Source organism: Protopterus annectens, chromosome 1.part1 (genome assembly GCF_019279795.1).
Source record: "Protopterus annectens isolate FY-2018-M chromosome 1.part1, PAN1.0, whole genome shotgun sequence".
In the NCBI taxonomy this organism is placed as follows: domain Eukaryota; kingdom Metazoa; phylum Chordata; order Ceratodontiformes; family Protopteridae; genus Protopterus; species Protopterus annectens.
In genome coordinates, this window is record NC_056726.1 from 718828709 (window position 1) to 718835078 (window position 6370).

Here is a 6370-nt window from a genome sequence, read left to right on the forward strand (position 1 = left end):
TTCAACACATCCCACATATAAACATCAGCTAGACATTCCAAGGATACCATGACTACATGTATTATAGGTTTCCTGTGTCTGTATGGCTACCACTATGGCCATGTGATCCAACTTGCCAAATAGTGGTCATATGGTAGCTCAGTACTTTTCTTAACCTGAGAGTCTGGGACTCAGAGCCTCAAGGCTGATGACATGACACCAAGGTCGATAATAGAACTTTGTCTCAAGGTGCACTGGTATCTAGTACACTTATGACCACACTTGTATTCAAACATAATGTTTATTATGGATACTCTGTGATTAAAGTAAATATCCCAAAATAGCTCCTCTCTCAGGTTTTGATTAAGGAAGCCATTCTTCCCAGTCTCACCCCTCCCATTGTCTTTATCATTTTCCACAAAAATGTTAATGCCTCTCAGAAGGACTTCAGAATCAGCAAGTGCTACCATGTCGAGCACCGTGCTCACAGTCAGAAGAACTTCAGAATAAGCAGGTGTTACCATGTCGAGCACCATATAAACAGTCAGAAGAACTTTAGAATCAGCAGGTGTTACCATGTCAAGCACCATGTAAACAGTCAGAAGAACTTCAGAATCATCAGGTGTTACCATGTCAAGCACCATGTAAACAGTCAGAAGAACTTCAGAATCAGCAGGTGTTACCATGTTGAGCACCGTGCTCACAGTCAGAAGAACTTCAGAATCAGCAGGTGTTACCATGTCGAGCACCGTGCTCACAGTCAGAAGAACTTCAGAATCAGCAGGTGTTACCATGTCGAGCACCGTGCTCACAGTCAGAAGAACTTCAGAATCAGCAGGTGTTACCATGTCGAGCACCGTGCTCACAGTCAGAAGAACTTCAGAATCAGCAGGTGTTACCATGTCAAGCACCATGCTCACAGTCAGAAGAACTTCAGAATCAGCAGGTGTTACCATGTCAAGCACCATGCTCACAGTCAGAAGAACTTCAGAATCAGCAGGTATTACCATGTCAAGCACCGTGCTCACAGTCAGAACTTCAGAATCAGCAGGTGTTACCATGTCAATCACTGTGCTCACAGTCAGAAGAACTTCAGAATCAGCAGGTGTTACCATGTCAATCACTGTGCTCACAGTCAGAAGAACTTCAGAATCAGCAGGTGTTACCATGTCAATCACTGTGCTCACAGTCAGAAGAACTTCAGAATCAGCAGGTGTTACCATGTCAAGCACCATGTAAACAGTCAGAACTTCAGAATCAGCAGGTGTTACCATGTCGAGCACCGTGCTCACAGTCAGAAGAACTTCAGAATAAGCAGGTGTTACCTCCACCTTGCTCACAGTCAGAAGAACTTCAGAATCAGCAGGTGTTACCATGTCGAGCACCATGCTCACAGTCAGAAAAACTTCAGAATCAGCAGGTGTTACCATGTCAAGCACTGTGCTCACAGTCAGAAGAACTTCAGAATCAGCAGGTGTTACCATGTCGAGCACCATGTAAACAGTCAGAACTTCAGAATCAGCAGGTGTTACCATGTCGAGCACCGTGCTCACAGTCAGAAGAACTTCAGAATCAGCAGGTGTTACCATGTCAAGCACCATGTAAACAGTCAGAACTTCAGAATCAGCAGGTGTTACCATGTCAAGCACCATGCTCACAGTTTCTTTGAGGGTCAAGTGCCTCTTACATGCAAATGCACAAACAACAAAGTTTTCATTTCTGCAACTCACAATCACACTGAGGTAAACTTATCTGGCTTTTAGATTAAGAAAAGGTTAACTTATGAAAGTGGGTAATAATTATATGTATGCTCCCCAGTTGCACATGCTGCAGACATGATCTCATGGTTATCATCACACATCTGTGGAGCTTCTTCTGAGAGGTAGCTCTAAAGAAGTGGGGAACCCCCAGCCCCTACATTTGGGGATTCTGGTTTTGGAACCAATAAAGAAAATATCAAATAACTAATCAATGTCAACAGATATAAAATCTCTTTCAGTCTGTATTTTTATAGCTGTTTTGTATAGCTGCTGGCATTATGTAATAGTAATACTAATTACATCTAACTGGTACTTTTTAAAATTCTGCACAAGCTCTAGCTTCTTTCCCAGCTTAGATTTGATAAAATGCAGACAGAAAAAAGTTAGCAGTTAAGCACTGAAGCAAGCTTAAATAAGAAAACAATGTACATACAGTATACATTTCTGGAACAGTGTTAACTTTTTAGACCTGAACAGCACTGGCTTTTAGATTACGTATAGGTTAACTTATGAAAATAAGTAATAATTATAGGTATGCTCCCCATGGCAGGAGGTAATAATTCTGTGTATGGTCCCTATTAGGAGACACAGAAAAGTTACTTTCTTTCTAGTGAAATGGATTGCATAGATCGTTACTCAAAAAAGAAACACATCTAAAATATTTGTAAGCATTTTTTAAGTTAGCAAGTCCCTTGTAACCCCTTACTCCTTTACTTATGCTAACTGCACAACAGAGAATCTCCCTTTTACAGTGATCAGTAGTTTCACACGCGCATGCGCACACACACACACACACACACACACACACACACACACACACACACACACAAAATTTACACTGATCAAGTTTAAATAAAATATTAAAACAAAGCTTGCAAATACTCTTTGTGTCCAAACACCATAAACTAAAACACAATACACTATCAAAAAAGGAACATTTACAAAAAAATGGAAAATATGACAAACCTAACCCAAAAACACATATCATAGATATTTGATCAAAAAAGCTTCCTTGTACAACTAACAATTGTCAAGGAAATAACCTTTCAGTCTTACACAAATGCCACTTGTTGAAAGACATTAAAAACATAATAATAGAATGAATCTGGTTTAGGTATATAATAGCCTTTCTATATATAGAAATTTTTGTAATTTATATATCCATCTGGCTTACGAAACTATGGAAGAGTTCACTGTTCTTTTAAGCATCCCAAAGGTAGGGAGGGTCTTGGTTTGCTTAGGTACAGAGTTCCAGAATTTTTTACTAAAAGACAAAAACATCTGGAACTTTGGTCTTGTTAATGAAGAGATGTAGTGGGGGGCAGGAAAGGAAGATGAGGCAGATTGTAGTGATCTACATGTACATCTTAATGTTTATGGGCCCTGGGCAATACTGGACAGGATGTAAGACTCAGTAGTTTAAAAGTGAATATGAAAATTAGTGGTCCTCTTCTAGAGGCAAATTATTGTCACCCATACCTCTCAACCTCTTAGTGCACAAAATCTGGACAAAGCACGACCAAATGAGGGGACAAAGGCCCAAAAATAGGGACATATTTTAAATATTGCTCTTATAAACTTAGAAGGTTGCTAGAGTAACAGCATTTGTTTTAACTTACATTTTCCGAGAGATTTGAAGTCTGAAACCCAAATGTACAGTATGTCATTATTTAGTGACTTCACTCTTCCGATCTTCCCGGTGATTTGCCAGGAAACCACAAATTTTATGAGGAACAGACCAAAAATATAAGCCAAAAATCTGGCCATTCTGTGAGAATCGGTACAGTTGAGAGGTATGTCAGCTAACTATTTAAAGGGTGAGCAATTAATCAACAACTTACAAATACATAAGTGAAAACCACAAATCAAGGCTACAGCAACAATGACAAAATAGTCTCAAATCATAAGTAAAGAGTAACAAGGTAGACTATTGGTTTTATAAACCATCAGCGTAAGACCTGAATCTTATACTAATTAGTATTAGTTATCATAACCACAGATAAGAAAAAATGTCAGTAACAATGGATAGCAGGTACAAGAGGTAAAGCAGTTCATAGGTTCATAGGTAGGTACTAGGCTATCGGCCCAAGGGCCTAAGTAAGCCTAGCCAACAATATTTCCTGGCTTACGCCAACCCAAGAAAGTTAATTTCCTGTGCCCCTGTCGAGCAGAGCCACAGAAGTGATCCCTGGGGTGAATTTCCTATTTCCCATCCACTCATCAAGATTTTTCTTGAAGAGTGTTAATGAGGAACTTTGCTTGACATAGATGGGTAGCTTGTTCCAGAGTATGGGAAGTCTCTGGGACAGGAATCTATCCCTCCAGCAAGTCCTGTTATTGTGGTGACAAGGTTTAGGTCCCTAGAGCGTGTAGCTCAGAGGGATTGGGATTTCTTTAGGTGTAGCATGTCCAACAGCTCTGGGTTTGACATAGTTTATATGTTCGGCAGAGATCACCTCGGAGTAGGCGATATGCTACAGAGTAAAGCTGGAGTTTTTTGAGACGATCAGTGTAGGGAATCTGTTTGAAGCCAGTAATTCTCTTTGTGAGGTACTTCTGTGGCCTTTCCAGCTGCTGCAGATGTCTTGTGAGGTACATTCCAAAAGGGGCATTGTACTCTATAATGGGTCTAATGAGTGTCGAGTAGAGGGGAACAATGACATCTTTTTTCCTGGATGAGAACCCTTTTGTGATGAGGTGTGCCATGTAGAAGGATTTCAAAGGAGAGACTACTGTCCACCTGGGTCCCAAGGTCTCTTATCACACATTCAGTGTTAAGAAGACTGCTGCCTATGTGGCAGTTCATGGGTACAGAGTTTTTACCAAAGGGGATAACAATGCACTTTTTGGCATTGAGCTTGAGGCCATGGCTCTGACACCAGGCATTTGTCTCAGTGAGGCCCTTCTGTAGGATGTCCACATCATTTGGGGACTTGACTATAGCTCCTAGTTTGCAGTCATCTGCAAACTTCATTAGCCAGAGGCCTTCTGTGTTAGCCTGTACTTCAGAGAAGTAGATACCAAACAGGAGAGGTCCCAGGACTGAACCCTGTGGTACTCCACTTGTCACTGGTTTGAAGTCAGTTTTGGAGTCTGCAACTTTTACAGTGTGGGTTCTGTCAGTGAGCCAGTTGGCAACCCATCTTGTGACATAGGGATTTATACCTAGTTTAGTGAGTTTAGCTATAATTCCAGAATGGGGGATGGTGTCGAAAGTCTTGGCAAGGTCAAGATAGGCTGTGTGAACCACCTTACCCTTGTCTACGGCTTTGGTGACTGCCTCAAAGAAGTCGATCAGGTTCAGGAGGCAAGATCTGTCTTTCACAAACCCAAGCTGGGTGGGGTCCAGAATTTGGAGGTTACCAATGTCTTTGTTTATGAATTCCATGATGAACATGAACGTATGTTTCATGGCCTTGCAGACGAGGCTCGTCAGGCTAATAGGGCGATAGTTCCCAAGATCAGTGGTGGCTTCCCCTTTGTGCAGTGAGATAACTGTTGCTGTGCACCATTCAATGGGCACAAAGCCTGACATGAGGCTATGATTAAACATTGTGCTTAGGTGGGGAGCCAGTTTGTTCTGAAGTTCATGTAAAACGCAGCCTGGGATGTTGTCCGGTCCCATGGATGCTGTGTTTTTGGCTTTAGAGAGTGCTGCTTTTACATATGAAGTTGTGATTACAGGGACTCTGCATTATCATGTATAGATATGGGCCCTTTAGGGGGTGAGAAGGGGGTAAAGTTAGCACTGAACCTATCTGCCAGGATGTTGGCAATATCAGTTGGTTCTGTAATTCTTGTGCCATTGTGCTGTAACTCAGAGCAGATCTGGGTGTTGCCATTGAGATTCTCGACATAGCTATAGAATGCTTTGTGGTTCTCCTTAGAATCAGTGGCAATCTTCATTTCAGAGCTAGCTTTGGAGGATCTTATAAGGGATCTCAGCTTCTTGCTGAGGCTGACCAGGGAGCTCCTCCACTCATGGGATTTTACTCTGTTTTGTAACAATTTCTTCCTTCTGTTGTAGAGTTTGTTTATGGCAGAGGACCACCAGATTGGCTTCCTTTTTTTGGAGGATAGCATCTTGGTTCTGTTTGGGATAGCAGGATCCATGCACTCGTGTAAGTGCTTATAGAGTACATTTGTGTAGGATTCAGCAGTCGTAACTGTATTGTCCATCTGCATGGGTTTCATGAAGTTCACCACTTCTGTCTTAAGAAGCATGAAGTTGGCTTTGGAGAAATTTTTTACCGTGGTTTCATTAATGGGAGGTGGGGGCGGGATGTGGATATTTAGGGTGATTAACTTATAGTCAGATCTGACCAACGAAGAGTTGACTTCAGGTGTGGAACACCGGTCACTCATGTTGGTAATGACTAGGTCTAGAATATTGTTGCCCCTGGTGGTAGTGTGGATAAATTGATCCAGGGCAGTGGAATTTATGAATTCCAGAAAGCGCTGAGCAAAGGAGTTGGTACATGAGTAGTTTTCCCAGTTAATGGTAGGGTAGTTGAAATCGCCCAATATTAGGGTGTTTGCTTGAACCCTAATAATTTCCAGTATATCAAGAAAAGAGGAGTGGGAATCCTAGGGCATGGTGGGGCATCTGTAGCAAGCTACAATTTGGATTG